General features: G+C 40.9%; 1 protein-coding gene across 1 annotated transcript in view; it reads left to right on the top strand.

Moving 5' to 3' along the window:
• rsrc1 (arginine/serine-rich coiled-coil 1) overlaps nucleotides 1-17,817 on the top strand; it is a 97,002-nt gene that overhangs the window by 50,791 nt on the left and 28,394 nt on the right. The gene's annotated exons all lie outside the window — the stretch shown is intronic.

The raw sequence follows: 17,817 nt of genomic DNA, 5'->3' as shown, positions 1-17,817 counted from the left end.
GTACATAAGTCATAGATGTCACCATGCTCTGAGTGTATATATTCCAGTGTGTATTCGAGGGGTAGAGTTGCGAGCCAGATGTGACAGGCAGAGATTGACTGTGGAGAAAGATGTCTTCATGTTTACAGTCATGCACTCGCACACACACACATGCACACATACACACACACCACTTCAGAACAGGGCTCTAATTTCACCACAGGAAATATATGAAAGAACCATCTATACATCATCTATAAAGCACCCGCCAGCCACATACTTACCTCACTTAAGACTTGTTCAGCCTTACTGTTGGACACAAAACAACACAGCCATTCCCTGATGTGATTTCACTGATTCAAACTTTGTTAAGCATCTATTAAATTATATTGGCTATTGTTGTATTGACTCAGCCTAGTGATGACAATATAGCAATCAAATTACCCGGTAAGAATTTTTTTCCTTGCTCTTACATGTATTATTCCATGTGATAGCTCATACTCCATGCACTGCCACCTTCTAGGCTGACGGTGGTGAGGCATCATAAAAGAGAGCATGTGGCTTTTGAGTGTATTGGGCCAGACTGGTGCAGCCACGGGCCCACGGCCAGACGCTAGAGGAAAGGGTTTAATGCTCTGGACATGTCTCTGGTTTTCCTCTCTGTCCCGGAGGCTTCCAAAAGAACAGGTTTATGGACTGTCTTCACCATAGAGCCCAGGCTGGCCTGTATCAGTCCTCTGGGTGCTCGTGGTCATATTGCTCTTAAAGACCCACAATAAAGTATAAACAGACAACAGATTTTAACCTGTTAAATCAGCTCACATTAGCAGCTTGGACTGGATTTTCATTTTATTACAGCTCTTTCCCTCAGTTTTAATCATTGTGTGCCCTTTGTAATTTAAAGCTTGTTAGTATAATTACAAATATTAGGATATCTCTGAACCTGCAGCTGCTAAGCTTCTTGCTGCCAAATATTCTAAATTCGTCTGGCCCAAATTTGTGTACTCTCACAATATTTATTTCTCTTGTCTCTCCGTCTATCTAACTGTTCACTCTCAGTCTTACAGTCTTTGTTCCAGTGTTGTTAGCGGGCAGAGAGAGATAGGGATGGAGGGCGAGAAGGAAGCAGCAGATGTTGGGAGGTTGTGTGAATGTTAATGTCCTGACGTAGCCGTGGAGCTTAAGCCTTACCCTCCTTTTCCTCCTCCTCCGTTCCTCTCTGAGCGCCCGCCAGGCTTTCTCTCTCGGGGTCTCCTGACATCCTTAAAGCCCGCGGCTCTCCTCTCCGCTCCTCTTCTCTCCTCTCTTCCACCTCTTTCTCTCTCATCCCCTCCCTCCCCTCCCTCCTTTTGTCCGTCTATGGACTCTCTCTAGTCAGTAGAGAGCAGATCATCCCGTGGCTAAAGCGGCTCAGGCCTTTGTGTTGGGGGGCTCTGTGGACCTGTAATGAGCCCCCTCGGCTGGCCCGCTGGCCTGCTTAGCGCTCACTTGGGGCTTTGAGTGTTTGTGTGTGTGCGTCTGCTTCTGTGTGTGTGTGTGTGTGTGGATGGGGTGGGATGAGGAGGGCAACACTGGCCCCCAATGAAAGAGCTGGATGGATATGTTTATGGGTCACTTCCTGCTTGGCCTACATATCAAACACACACACAGACACACACACATAGTACACCCCATATTTCAAGAGAGATTTGCTTATTAATTTAATCAATAAAAAGATAATTTAAATAATTTCACTATTTATAGCTTTAATATTACTTACTGATTTTAGTGTAATAAACACTTTATCATTGCGTAATAGAAGTGTTAATAATAACATTTGTTTCCTAAAGATTGTAAAAAAAAGAAGATCTGAATGCAAATTAAGCTGGTGTGATGAAACGTTATGTGGCATCAGTCTGGTTGAGTCACCTGAAGTTTGACTGACATCCTATACAAACATGGCATCCTTATATATTAAACGCTTCTGAGCCAGTTGCCTGGATCTTAGCTCTTTTCATAACAGTGTCCATTTCCACTCAAATAGCATAAGTACTGTGCTCGGGAAGCAGGCCTCTTCTTATCCACATGTCAATAGAGAGTGTTTGCAGAACACCCACTTAGGACCTGAGGGCCAGGGGTCATCAAAACCTCCCTCTTCTCCCAATTTGAACCTTTGACAGGAGCAAAACAAACAATCCTTAAGATCTCATCAGAGGCTTGAACTTGGAAGGGCCTCACTGGCCTGAATTAACTTTGCTTTGACACCTAACTGGAGTTGGTATGAAGAAAAAAGTTTAATATTGTTTAAAAACTCAGTGAAACAGTATTTATAAACCGATATAAAGTAGCAGCAATGCCATTTTTCCCCTCAACAAATAGACAGCTTGATGAAGATCAAAAATTTAAGTCTTAGTCTGAGACTTTTATTTAACTTATTGAAATCTTATCTTTAAGTGCTTATGATGTTGACAAATCCATTACAGCAGCCCCAATACCTTCATATACATTTATATTACAGATAATGCATTAATACTGATTAATATCTACCTCTTCTCCTCCTCCTGGCCATCAGCAGGATGGTTTTCCTGGCGCAGAGTAGATCAACTGGTGTTACAGTGTAAACTCACAGGCAGCCTCCACACTCTAAACACTACAGACACATGCCTGGTCTGATTTTTATTTGTGATCATCTCTGTTTGTGTTTGTTTCTTCTGTTTTGCTGTCTTTCTGTCTGTATACATCTATCTGACTGAGTGACAGACATAAAGAGGCAAAGCGGTGCGTGATCAGCCAGGCTTAGCAGCATCATGCAATAGAACTAATTCTTCCGCAGTAAATACAGGGTATTAGACTTCTCTATCGCAGCAGGGGTCCTGAAGACTGACACACACTCACACACACATACACCCTTTCTCTCCCGTTTTTTGCTTCTTTCCTTCGTCTTCTAGTTCCCGCTAGCCCTCCCACCCCCTCAGGCCTTGACAGATGTGTGCTGAACAGACCACATACATGGAGGGTGTCACCTTACCCCCTCTGGAACTAAAGGGCTAATGCGCCACATTTAGGAGACTGCCGCCCTTTGTTCTGAGGATAAGAGGTGACGCGGAGACTGAGACAGAACTTAGTTCTTTACATTGCCCAAGTCTTTATTTTTCAGATTTTTTGTCTTCTATTTTTTCTTTTATCTACAAATCTATTGTCATCTCCTAGTTTTAGTGATCATCACTGGAATGCAGCTCACAATTTGTAGCACACACAGTGTGCAGTTATCACACATTATCCGTCTTCATCACATTGCTGTCACTGTGTGTTTGCATGACATGACTTAAGGTGATTGTCACAAACACCAGTTAGGGGTGACCTTCATTTCAAAGGGGATTTTGTCTGTAAAAACATGAGGGAATTGCCCAGTAATAGCTCCTAATTGCAGCTTCTTTCTCTAAATATGTTATTGTAGCAGCAGCACCTCTTAACTGTGTCCAGTGTGGACTGTAATGAGAAAAGGGGATTTTCTGAGCCACAATGTGGTAAACAAGAATTAACAGCTTTATTATAAGGCTGAGACATTCTGTTTTTTTGTTTTTGTTTTTTTTTTGCATCTTTGTTTTGCTATTAACTTTGATTTCCTGTTTAAACAGTAAAGGTTCAGTAAAGAAAAAACAGTAGGATAAGCAAAAAAGGTAACACCATATCACAATAAATGAAACGGTTACACAACTGCAACAGAAATCCCCTTTGCATCTGTGCAGGAATGCATCCCCTGTTGTCCTTCGGGAGGATAATGGCACAGGGATGTCCTGTAATTTAGTCTCTGTAACCATTGATCAGTTGGATTTATGTGCCATTACCTCACTGTTCCAGTCAACACTCGTAATTATGTCTTGCAGAGAAAAAAAGAGGGAGACAGCGGATAGAGTGTAAGGCCTCCATTTACACAGGGTCCGAGTATCTGAATAAATGTTTAACAAATGGAAGTTGATGCTCACTTAGCAGTAGATTGACACTGGTGGCAGGCAGACTGACCCCCGGGTGAGAGGGCCGGATGGACGGACGGATGACCAGGTTTGTCCAGCTCAGTTTGAAAGCCATAGCTCCTAGCAAGAGCCCTTCACTTAAAGCTGTTGCTTCGACCCTCTCAAAGAAATCTGCTTGTCCTTTAGAGGAGTATGTGTACTCAAAGCGATGATTAATTTGAAATGGATCTCCGCTGTACTTACAAGTAGATGTTTTTTTTGTCAAAAGAATATAAGTTTATGAGTTCAAAGGTGTGTGTCGATGGCAGGGAGGACTGAGTGACTTAAGGACTGCATGGATCAGAGCTTTATGTGTGATTGATTTTTGGTTTGTTTTATGGGTATAATAAACAGGTCCTGCTGCAGCTTGGTTTTCTCTTTGATGTGGGGAGCTTGTGATATCCCTCCACCCATTAGTGCTTTACCTTCAGTACATGTTACAGAGGCAATTTAAGTGCAAAGTGAAACACTGAAACATTGCCCTCTACCTTACACAAAGCATTTAGGTTTACTGTTTAGCACAAACTTGATGTGACAATTTGGCTCTTCCTCATGGTTATTAATACATTTTTACCTTCGTTCACTGTATAATGCCTCTATGAACAGCCTCAGTAAATTATAGCTGTTGGTGCAATCTGGTAATAGTTAATCAAGAGAAGTCTGGATTGAGCTTCTGTTGGCTTGTTTTCCTTTTATACTGTATATTTAGATTTTTGTCAGCTGTATGTTATGGACAATTTATTTACTGAATTCTGACATTTGATGCCTAATAATGTACAATTGAACTTATCTTCTCTTATATAACAGGTGACCTTTAGCTAGAAAATACATTAAATGACAAGCGGGGGTTTTTTCTTGGTTGGCATAGGTTAGACAGAACAAGCCTTTGAGGAGGCCTCCATGGTGTTTCTTCACTATTGTCAGATCTTTCATCAGTAGTTAGTTTTAGCCCTAGTTTGTATTATTAAGATATATTTTGCTGTGTCATTTGCATAGTTTTTGTTTGTTGTTCCTTATTGGTGTTGATGTCCTTTTCCTGAGTTTGAAGGTCTTGTCAAAAGTACTTGTCAAATAAATGTACAGCTCTCCATGCCTTGCCTTGTAGGGAGCAGTATATATACTCTGTTAGACAGAGCCACTAAGAGGAAATCCTCTGATTCTGTGTGTGTGAGAAAGAGAAGCAGAGTGAAGGATTGAGAAGCTTTGTTTTTCTTCTGTGGGCAGATTTCAAAAAGCATCTGGTGAGCTCTTGAAAAAGACCGTTATGAGTATGTTCAAATCCAAACTGAATCATTTTTTTGCGCCCTCCTCCCTCCCTTTTCTTTCCTTCTTGTTGTTTGGAGACACATGGTGATACTGTTCCCTCCCTCCCTCCTTTCTCTCTCTCTCTCTCTCAACATGTAGGCATTTCCATAACAGAAAAGAATTTTTTTTAATTTGCTGCTTTCCATAATTTTGCAACATATGGTTTAAACGATTTTGATGCAAATGTATGTGCTAATTGTTTGCAGATGAGCCTTAAACAGGCCAGCCATTGAAGTGAAATGAAAGCAAATTTGCAATCACCTTAAATTTTGCTAACCATTTACTGTTAAGTAAACTTTGCTAAGTAATTTAATTACCTTGGACTGCTGGCAGACACTCACAGCTTTTTGGGAAGGGGGCGGAAAGGGAGGGTAAATGCAAAGAATGCTGAGCATGAGAGAAAGATGAGAAGGAAGGGAGTATATAACAACATTGAATTTTCACCATGTTAAATGGCTGCATTTTATTGCTCAGGCTTCTTAGCCTTGTGATATCATCTGGTTTTAGGATCTCCTCTGTTTGTGTGTTTGTAAATATATCTACAGGGGTTTAATGGATGTTGCTGTCCAACTGGCCCTGGATGAGACATAAATGGATTGCAGCAAAGTGTTGACCTGTGCATTCCTGCCTTCATGATTTGGAATAATTTCCACACTCTGACACACTATTCCTCACGTTAAGGCCAGGGTTGTACAATTATGCCAGAAATGTAATCGCATTTTGCCTATTACTGTGCTCATGGTTGTTAATCATGATTGTTGGTCTCAAGGAAATTATGCAGAGAGGGGTGGTGCTCTATTTTCAACACAACTCAACATTTGTGCGGCCTTTTTGAAAGGTACTTTTATCCACAAGGCATTTTTTTTAGGCATAAAAAACAACATTTATATGTCAGAGAGAATCTGAATTTATCATAAATACATGGCTTCATTAATGCTTTTTATGAGTCATGCTCATCGGTATGAAAGTGTTGTGAGAGACAGCAGCTTGTCCATGATATTTCCTTGTCTTCTGCCTGGTGCATGCTGGAACAAACCCCTCCTGTGACCCTGTAGCAATCTTCAAGTATAGAAAATGGACAGATGAATGTTCAGCCATGCTGTTACAGATGGATGAGGATGGGAGGCTGCAGCAACCATGGCCTTTATACACTCTTCCCACTGGATTCTTCTGATGAATTGATTTGTTGTACTTCAATTTCAATACTTGTTCAATATCACTTTAATTTTCTTAACAATAATATCTAAAGATAATTTCTAATGTTTAGAAAACCTCTTAATTAAGTCGAGGCCGAAGACCACACAGTGTGTCAACATGTAGGGCTCAGCTGTTAGGCTATACATCCCTTCATGACTGAGTCACATGGAGTGGCAGATGTAAATGAGATGAATGATGTGTATGACACCTGTGATCAGCACCTCATGCAAATATCTTGATTTTATGGCTTGATGTTGTAGTTGCATGTGATGAGATGTTGTCAGGGAGATGCAAGGTTGATGGTTTAATTCTTTCATGTCAGAATATTCAACTCCAAGTTGATCCAGGTGCTTGTATTGTGTGGTGGCTCCACAACCAGTGATGCACAAATGTGATGTGTTGATGCAATGCTAGGCAGTAGCTAACAAGCTTAGCACATAGACTGGAAACTCAAAAGGCACGTCCTCTGCCTCTGTTCAAACATACTGTATTTCTTAGGTTACATCCACACTAAAATACAAGTATTATGTCTCATTCATATTTGTACCTGACTTCCAAAATATTATGCCATTTTAAGACCTCTATACCCCTAAAAATGAGACTTTTAACACTTCAAGTGATTCAGAAACTCACATTTGCTTCCAGATGTTGGTGTCAACACATATACTTCCCTGATTTTGGACTATCATGTGACCCTATTTCTGCAAGCAAACACAGACATCACTTGTGAATTCATACAATCATACAACACAGGAAAGCTACTAACAACGATTCCCATATCCATCTGACTTATCAACCCTACCTGGAGTAGTATGTGTTTTCAGTGCTGTAAAGTTCTTGTGAATACAGATACTAGTAGCATAAAGTTACTAACAGATATCTTGTTTAGTAAATTCTCTTTTGCTGGGTGCAGGCAAGAAAATTGAAAAAATATATATAACTGAATGCAGTAATTGAAGAAACGTACAGTCACACATGGTTAATTTTACAGCTGTATTTATGTTGAAAAAAAAAACATGGACTGTTCTGTTAAACTGCATCAACAGGCGACAAACACACAGGTTCTTGAAGCTTTAAATGATCAAGAAAAATATCTGACTTTGCTGCTAGTTATTTCATCTTTATCAGCTTCTGTGGGGGGTTCTGAGGGGTTACTTGTACACTGCAGTGTTTGTGTATGCTGTACTGGTGTTAGTGTGCGAGTTAGGTAAATGGATGATATGTGTATTTCTCTCTGTTACTGTCATGGGTTTAGCTGCTTCTATAACAAGCTCACCCACTGATTTCAATTAGAAATCTAACTGTAATAGAAGTTTTCATGTACAAAGCTGCTTTTTTTGCTGTCATATATAACCAACTGTCATTTCAAAGGATTCAAACCTTCCTCCCAAAGTTTTTCTCTTTTTTTTTCTCTCATCAATATGTCGTGCTTTAGTAGTAAAGTTAAAACATCTTCCTCTCTCCTTTCACACCAGCGAGGCTTCACAGACACACACAGGAAGGCGAGGCTAAGATGGAATTGAAGTAATAAAAACCCCTTTGTTTTAGTTTGTATTGGACCATTCATCATCACTTTATTTAATACGAGGCTGTAATTGTGCCATCCCCAACCATCACTAATGGCTGTGTTCGTCTGTGTTTGCTTTGTTGATGGAAATGAATGAAATTAGGATAAACAACCGCAGAGTCGCGTGTAATCAAGCCCTGATTAATGTACCAGCGTTTCAGCGCCGTTTCTCATTCCACAACACCTGATATCTTTCCCATAAACAAATTGTGTTTGTCTAAATGAAGAAATTAAATGACGCATTTGATGAGTTTATGATTGACCCGGTCCGGCTCGTGGCTCATTACTCTCTGTCTTTGAGGCCAAGAGGTATGTGACTAATGCTCTGTCACTTCCCACACAAGGATTTATCACCACCCCTGATTAATGGCAGCCAAACAGCATTTTAATAATTTTATGATTGTGGTTTCTGGCAGTCACAGAGAAAGATCTCGAGAGAGAAAAAAGGAAGATAGAGGGAGGGGGGTCCAAAGAGAGAGAGAGAGGGAGAGAGCAACAGAAAGTGTTCATCCCAGATTAAATGTTTTATGCCATTGCAGGCTGAGCAGACAGAGGCATGATTATGCGCCACATGAACATCCCCATGAATCTTCTTCTTACACTTGAAAAGTATTTCATACACATGTTTAATGAATTTCTCTCCCCCTCGTTATTACATTTACGTTTTCCACTGGAAAGCAACAAATTGGCAACAAATCTGTGTAAAATACCTCTACAGTGAGCGATGGCTTCCCCGCAGGGCGAGACACGAAGGTGGATCAGGGAATGGGGCTGATTTACAGGTTAGGTACAGGTAGGGGGTTATAGCGTGGAGATGAAGATTAGGATACAGTGGCAGGCTGATGTCTTATGGCAGATAAAACAACTTGAGACAATACAATGGACTTGAGAGATGAGGAGATTGTCGAGGCCTTTAATGTTTAAATTCTGACTTAAGACCAGCTTAATGGTGGCGAGCTTGACTCCAACAGTAGCGTTGGTAATAATAGATCAGTAACTCCATCTCCTCTTTTACATGGTGAGATTTCAGAACTTCAGTCGCTGAGTCCAGTGCATAATTTGTGAATCGCAAATAAGGTGCAGCTATTGTGTTTTATCATATCTCTCTCATAGTGATTTCAGATGGTTAGCATATTGTTCTGTTGTTTTTATTTTTGAAGAAACACTTATCTTAATGTTTGACTGATAAGTTTAAACATATAAAGCATTGTTCTTCTATTTTTTTATTATTTAAACATATGTCAACATGTTAACATTAAATATCCAATAAAAAAAGTCAAAAGGCATCACCCACTAGGAAGATATATACATACAACTTGCACAGTAGCTTGCATACCTACAAACTGAGATTTTTCATAAAAAATTATTTACTGATCATCCTCAAACCTTGTACTGTTAGTGTTGTTTTAACCTCCACTTTGTTTTATACCTCTGACACACCCCTGACCCCTTTTTTATTTGCATGGCCCCCTCTTTACTCGGGACATTTGTTGCTTTTCTTCTGGATGGTGGATGTTGTGTCCATTTACTTTTGAGGCCCTGTCATTGGTATGCAGTATATTCAAATGGCTGTATCTCCGACATAGGTCATGCAGTATTGTCATTTTACTTTGCTGAACACAGGACTACTGCAGCCTTAGTTGATTAGTCTGGAGTCAAAACAGCACATTAAACACCATAATCCCACAGCTAATGGACCCTCACATAGGTGTCTACAGCCACACTTGTGTCTTTGTTGCAGTCGAATGTTGGTAGCCAGAGGCCTTCTGTTACATACCTTATTATTCTTCATTTACCATATTTTAATCTGTAAAGAACTTGGCATGTTTTTAACACCCTAACTACATTAGTATCAGCTACATGTTTTGATCTCCTTTTATAAGATTGATGCGTGAGCATGTGTGCTTGCACGTGCTTACATTTGTGTTTATTCTCCCGGGGCTGAATTGTTAACTTCTACACGCCAAGCGCATACTATAACTGTACTGACTCCAATGGTTTTGAACAGCATGTGTTTTATTCCTGCCACACCAGCAACCTTTCAAAGTGAATGTTAGTTTGAATTAGATTAGTGCGGGTCATTTTTCCTGCTAACTCAGAGACACAGGAATAAACGCAGCGTGGCTGATAAACATTTAGACACCTGTCGTCTCCAATCTCACGTTCCCGATCTCAGTAACAGATGGAAGTCAGGAGTTGTTTTAAACTTCTAATGGAGTCCTAATTTTGTACAGATTGCGCTGTTACCCCGTTTAACAGACACACATAATTGTGCTCTTCTCTTTCCTTTTACATGACTCTGTCTACACTTTCTAATCAGACTCCTCTCTAAAAGTTTGTAGTACTCACTTATTTCTTCCTCATTACCCTCCTTCTTCTACTCGTTTGTATGTCATCCTTGTCCACTATTTTTAATAGTTCTCTAGCTCCTCCTCCTGTCTCCACTTACTGTCTCCTCATTCCTTCGTCTTGTAGCGTTGCGTGTGCAATCCAGACATAACAACTACAGAACAGCTCTCCTCTGTGTGGCTGTTGACAGAGACATCCACCCACACTCATTCAAAAAGGCAGCACTGCCACATTATTTACAATAGGCCACACACACACACACATTTACACCCACCTAAATTGTCACATTTCTCCAAGCTGCCACACCCAACAACTTTCTCTTTTATTTCTCCACATCCCTCAGCTTAAATCTAGCGGCTCCAGAAGAAGAGTGAAGAGAAATAAACAGTTAATTAATCCTCAATTGGCTCAATCTTGCATATTTCTGCCTAATTAGTAAAGCAGGCAATAAAGGGGCCCCTGGGTACCGGTATCCTCCCAACCAAGGCCCCCTGTCTACCAGACCATAACTCCAGCTGTGTGTTTAAGGACAAATAAATATCAGAAAGTACATTGCCCTTCTTTCATCTCCCCGTGCTGAGAAGAGGGAATAGCTGTGGGAGAATTAATGTTCATTTAATTTCCCTTCTTTCTTCCCCTCATATATTTGCATTCTTCAGGTATTTCTTGTCTCCCTATGTTTCTCTTTCTCTCTTTCTCTCTTTCTCATATACACACAGAGAACAGGGCCTTTTTCATAGCTACTACATCTGCAGTGCACATGTTGAGTATATGTACATTTGTGCCTGTGCACCATGAATTAGTGTGTGTTAGCTTAAAAGAAAGATGTCCTTGCCTGTATCTGCTGATGGTGAGAGTATGTTTTTTTTTTCTTTCTGATGTCCTGAACATTATCCCTTGTTACCGAAGGCTAATCTGTCTCCCTCGTTTTGATTCATGATTTTTTACAGCCAACAGACAAAGACATAGCCAATCCAAGCTGGAGCACTGAGATTGATGAGATCAGCTCTGTTCAGACTCAGAGTAAAGCAATGTTGATCTGCAGCTTTATGGACATGTTTAAGCTGTCTTGGGGGAAAGATTAAAACTCTTAAGTGGCCAGAGAGGGTTTTAGGGACAGTTGCATACCTGTAAGGTCATAATGGATAGGGGTGCACAAAGTGGATGAAACTCCTGCTGAGTAATGTTTCTAAAATGACAAGCAGAGGAGGTCAACTTGTATCAAATGCACATTGTCGTGTTTTCTATTCGTGTTTAGGCCTGTATGACCTCTGTGGAGTCATTTGTCAGTACAACATTTTGTTGTAAATTACCTTAATCAGAGTTTTTTTCCACTTTGATTCGAGTCATGCTATCCATATGTGCAGAGACATGCAAAAGATGGAAGCTGTTGGGATTAAGGCTCTGCCTTACGATCAAATTGTGGTGAGACAGTGGGCAACAATTCAGGATGTCCAGCATGAGGATAAACACTGCAGGTTAACGGAAGCCAAAACCAACACCAATAATCCTAATTCATACTTAAAATGCAGTTAATCAACTATAAATTACATTTATTTGATAGGGTATTGATTGATGCTCAACATTGGGTCACTTCAAAAATGTTATGATCATCATCTTTTGTAAGTTAAAGTTACTTCTAGTGTTTAAAATACACACACACAGACATAGAAGATGTGGCTTAACCTGGCTGTTTCAGTGTTATATATAGAAATACCCTCATATAAAATGCTCTGCTCTGCTTTGTGCTGGGTGTCCTTTGCTTGGTCCAGTTTACCTGTGTGTGTGTGTGTGTGCAAGTGGAAAAAAAACGTGTGTGTGATCTATATACAATCTGAAATTAGTTGAGCTGCTGTGGTGAATTAAATGTTTCATCTTGTTTCTAACAGTGAAAAACCTTCATATCACCAATCTGCCATAAATCCTACCAGGGCTTTACAAACCCAGGTCTCACCTTTGACCTGGAGTTGATAGAGGTTATGGACTTACAGGAGCTTATGGGAGCCTCGATTACTCCTGATGGAACCAGTTCACTAAAGGTTAGAAAAAGATGAGTCGTGAGAGAGTGACTGGGACACAGCAGTAAGGGAATCTTCAGTTTTGACAAAATGTACAGTATGTTTGACAAGTGGTTAAGGTGAGGGGGAGACTGTGTGTGTGTGTGTGTTGGGGGTTGTCTCCAGATCAGGGCTAATCGGTGGGATCAGCCGGAGTGAATAGGCTAGTTGTTATTCTGAATTGGCCAAGATATGTGGTTATATGATAGAGCGTGAGGGATTAAATCCCTCTGCTGGCATTGTTGGGCCCTCTATACAAGCTGGCTTTTCTCCTCATACACACACAGACACACACACAACACTATGAGAACAAGGATGAGCACTGATGATAAATGTATAATCCCCACACACACACATGCACCATTAAACCCAGTGGATTACAGTTTGGGGAATTACGACAGGGATTTCTGTTGTCTCTCTTTCTGTCTTGCTCTTTCCTCTCCTCCTCTGCTTTTACTGCCCTCGCTTGTCAACAGCTCCACTTGGCCCAGGCTGCCAATCCAAAGCTTTGATGAGGCAGTGTCAGCTATTTGTTTGGCCAAGCACAAATGGATCTCTGAATAGCAAAGAGTGTGTGAGAGAGAGTATGAGAGGAAGAAAAGCTAAAGGAGAGGGAGAGAATGGCCATCCTGGCATGTGATAATATTTGAGAAATAATCTGCCACCTTCTTCCTCCTCCTTTCTGTTGTCTCTCTCACAGGTCTCTCATTCTCTGGCGCTCTCTCCCTCTCCATTCTTAACTCTGTCTCTCACCCTTTATCTCATAAACACAGACTGTGCCAGTGTGGGCTTGCAGCTGATTACCGGTGTAATCACTCACATTTTAGATGATCTGATAGGAGAAAAGGCCTACAAATCATCTTAACACCCCCTGAATCCCCTGAACTCCATCTCCTGTGGACCGTGGCCAACAGCTGCTTTATTTTTGTCCTCAATATTTTCTTTCTTTAACAGTAGGCCAGAAAATTCCTGCAGAAAAGCCCAGTTAAAACAATGTCTGAGTAAACCCATTCTGCCAATATCCACTGCTTATTTCTATGTAATGTAAGCCCTGGATTTGCCAGTGTAAGTAGATTGGGGCACAATGTAACTACAAGTGGAGTTGATGTAGCTAACTTTGTTCTAAGTGGCTGCTTGCTGTGTCTCAGTCAGAGCTGCTCTCAGACAGTTTTCCAAGCTTTTAGTAACAACTGGCAACTGCAGGAACAGCTGTTTTTTTTAATCTTGCTTGGATGATGAACTTGTTTGTGTGTATTTCAGCTTTTGTAATATCTAAAATAGTAGTAAGATTTATTATAAGACATAGCTCAAGTATTTTTGAATATATAAAGTAAACCTAATACTAATAAATCGCTTTTTGCTTTGAAAACGTAAGTTGTGACGGTGTTTAAAACTTGAGATTTAATTGAAACATCAACATCCTGTCCCATCAGCTTCAGGTGTGTAGTTTTGAGCATGATTTGTCGATCCTTGCCTGCATATTGAGAACGATGAAAGAAACAAGCCGTGCATTGTCTTCATAGTGTGTTAATGGCAAAGAGTGTTGAGTTGAAATAATAGATGTGTTATGTAACCACTGACTGCAACAGTTAAAGGACCAGTAGGGTCAATGACAGTCGTTGCAGAAGTCAAGCATGGGAGATCTTCCTGTTACCTTCCAGTTTCCAGGTGAAACTTTTTAGTAGTTGCTGAATAAAAATAAGTACATGAAAGGAACCATTTTTTGAAATTAATGAAATAAAGATCAGTACATGCCAATGTTTTGTCTTAATATCATTAGTATCAGGCCATAATAACACATAATTAGTTCTCTGAAAACCAACCAGAAATGTTCTTTTGTATGCTTGTGTGTTACAGCTTGGGAACTGTTAATTACACGTGAAGGGAGCCCCTAGCAGCAGGCCGGTAGCCCTAAGGGGCCAGTGGTGAGGCTGGTGGGACAAGAGAAGCAGATTACTTTGGTCTCGGGGCACCAATAGATGGCCAGATGAACCAGCAGGGGCCCCTTTCTTTTATTCATTCTCCCAGTGGACCTCCCCACAGGTCTGGGACATGGGGCCTGCTGATGCTAGGCTAGGCCCATCTTATACAGCACTTATTTTAATGTAGGGCATTTTGTTATAATAATTGTTTTCATAGGGGATGAAAAGCATACACAGTCCAGGCTTTGAAATAGTTTGACTTTGATTGAAGAGGCTCAAGTGTCAGCCAGTGTCAGCAGATAGGATTTTGTATATAACTCTGAACGACCACAACCTTGTGAAACACTTGTGTGTGCATCATATAAATAACATACTACTGTATTGACGTAATGAGATGTGTGTGTCCGGGGGTGATAATCCTGTCCCCCGTCTGTAGAGCCCCAGTGAAACCCCACTAAGCCACTTCATTCACTTTGATCCAGTTTTGGGGGGCAGTTTAATTTCCCATAATGCCGCTGATCAATGATTTCCTTTCAGTGCTGATGTAATTAGTGGTTTTAAGCCAGTTTTGTGCTAATGTCTGACTGCATTTTTAGGGGGTAGGGCACTGGATTTTGTTATCGAGGAGCTTTAAAGGAAGATCAATATCAGCTCATGCAGAGGGGTTACACGAACATATGAACGCAAACAGGGAATTAAATGTGTCTGTGTCAGTAGGTAAATAGACTGAAAATTATAGTTCAGCCTTATCTTCAAATCTACTACAGCTTAATTCTGTGTAGATATCCATGAAAGAGTTGTTTTATTAGTTAAGGTGATTAAGGGGTTTAAGCTTGAACTGATTGTGAACAGTAAATAATTGATACAAGCTATCATCAGTGGTGTCACTGATCTTCAAGTACAATTAATTGATCATCATCATCAGCAAGTTTAGCATTATATCTAATGTTGAGTGTTAAACACATTGTCTGCCTATTAATGTTTCTCTTCTCACACACACACAAAAAGATGAAAGGTGATTGCGGAGGCTCGTTGTCAGACACACGTATGCACCCCTAAACAGTTTCCTGGTGCACTTTAAAGCCATTATTCATGTCTGTTCTTAAAAGTCTTGTCCACTGTGAATTATAGAGCTGTCTGCAACTCGAGACAATTCCCAGAGACTCGCACCTGTCATTTAGTGGGCAGGGTCGACCTCCTCTCTGCTTTGCAACAAAGACAGAGACCGCTGGTTAAATGCAGCCCTGTGTGTGTCTGCTGTGTTGAGGCACGCGCGGACTCAGACTCTATGACATAATTCAATTGACTTGAAACATAATGACCTGCAATTAATTTAATTGCTTCAACTTCTGCTGGTGTTTTTTTGCTGTATAAATGTTTATCAGAGTAAAATAAGCTCTTTATGTTTACAGTAATTGTGTTGACTCTCACAACTTCTCGATCTGTTTGTTGGTCTTCTAATTTACACGGATGTCAGGTTGACGACTGTTAAAACCTTTTATAATCAGCACAGTACTACACTTCACTTTGCCTTAGGTTGTTGTAGTAGGTTGAGTGGGATGCACTTAATTTTCTCCACCCTTTCTTGAGTGGGTGGCCTCTTTTTGTTTAACCTAATACGATTATGATTTCTTTTAGATTGGAGGGATATTTCTCTGAATTATCAGACCTTGCATACCTGCCTGACAGTGACCTTGTGGTCTTGACTGACCAGTGAGTAGCCTTCTCTCTCATTTACCTGGCTTTTCTTTGAACTGAGCCCATCCTGCAGGGCTAACACACGTGTGTGGAAGGCCAGAGCCTGAAATTACCACCAGACCCTCTGCCAAAATCTGACTAGGTTGTCATTACTGAAAAAAAAGCCTTGGAGTTTTTCACCCTTTTGAAGTGTGTCAGTACTTAGATTCTTGTGACCTTTAACCTTGTTGGACTCTTCAGCTGTGTGTGTCTGTGTGTGTGTTTCCATTTGGCTGTCCGATCTTTAAAGTTGCTCACTGGCCTGGTTGAGGCATGGCATTGAATAGTTTCAAATGGAGCCAAACTAAGCCTATATGCAAACAAAACCCAGGGAATTAGGGGAACTAAGCTGGCCTGTTCACAGTAACTCCTCGGCCAACACTGAACCACAGAAGAGGAGAGAGTGGAGGAGAGAAGGGAGACAGGGGCAGAGCGAGGCTCTCTCAGTTCTCATGAATGGTCTGTTCTTTTAATTGTGTTGAACAAAACAACAGGGGCTAAGTAATGGGGTTTTAAAGCGAAGCACATTTGGATAGATTGTGTAACGCCCTGTGTGGGTGTGAGGCAGGGAGCAGAGAGGGAGAGAGACACAGAGGGCGAGTGGGCGGTATTGTGAGGCTAGAACAAAAGGCAAAAGTTGGCAAACGCAGGCACCCTTCGAAAAGCCTGGAACCAAACTGGCCGGCTAATTACTGACATGCATTGTCATGGAGGAGGAAACACAACAAAACCAGGATAAAGATTAATTTTATACCTCATCCTCCTCACTGTCAGACACACAGAAACAAATCCTGTAAATTGAAAAAGAAAAAAAAAACGAGTCAAGCAGATAGAGGTAGAAGGGATCAGAGGGATAAAGCTATGGGAGTGTAACAGTACAAAGCTGTGCGAGTAAGACTTCCTTTATTCTGTCAATCCCTCCTCTCAAACACACACTTTAGACTTGTCTTTACGTCAGCTGTCTCTCTTCAGACGCTCCCTAAGGAGAGCAAAGAGTTTGGGGACCGTTTATCAAACTAAAAAGAAAATAAACAGGCTTGGAATTGCTGATGGTATTCTTATTTTTAGGTCAGTTATAAAAGTGTTTTAAATGGTCAGAATAATGCAGAGGCAGCTTTTAATAAACACACAAGCTCTTGAGTGTGTTGTAAAGCAGCAATATCTTGTGGAATAATTTAGAAGCAAAGGAAGAAAAGGTAGGAATGAGTGTTAGGATTATTAATATTGGTGTTTTTCAGCGCGCTAACATCTCCTGACATGTTTGTTCTGCAGTCGGCTCTTTCAGACTTTGGTCTGCCATTTTTCTCTTTCTTTGCCCCTTTTTTTTCCTCTGTTCTATTTTGACATGCTGAAAAAAATCTCTTGTCATCCCCAAACTATGCCAGGCTGGTTTTCTTTTTCCCTTTTTTTTTATTACCATGGAGGTTTCCACAAGCGTACGCCGGCGATTTGGAGATGAAAGGGATGGAATCATCCCGATTCCTGCCCTGCCACTGAGCTGCTCAAACTCCCTGACAAAGCTGTCAGACTCCATTTTGGCTCCAACTGCCAGAGTAAACTTGCTCTGCCATTTACAATCAACAAGAGGCAGTGCAAAGTCCCGCTTCAGCCTGTGTCAGAACCCTCTGACTGCTCCGTTTCAGAAGCATTAAAGGGTCTTTTCTCCCCCTCTTGCTCTCCTGTCTCTCTGTCTGCATATACTCTTTGCTCCT

The sequence above is a fragment of the Parambassis ranga genome, chromosome 13 (genome assembly GCF_900634625.1).
Source record: "Parambassis ranga chromosome 13, fParRan2.1, whole genome shotgun sequence".
Classification (NCBI taxonomy): Eukaryota; Metazoa; Chordata; class Actinopteri; family Ambassidae; genus Parambassis; species Parambassis ranga.
This window is presented reverse-complemented; position numbering and strand designations above follow the sequence as displayed.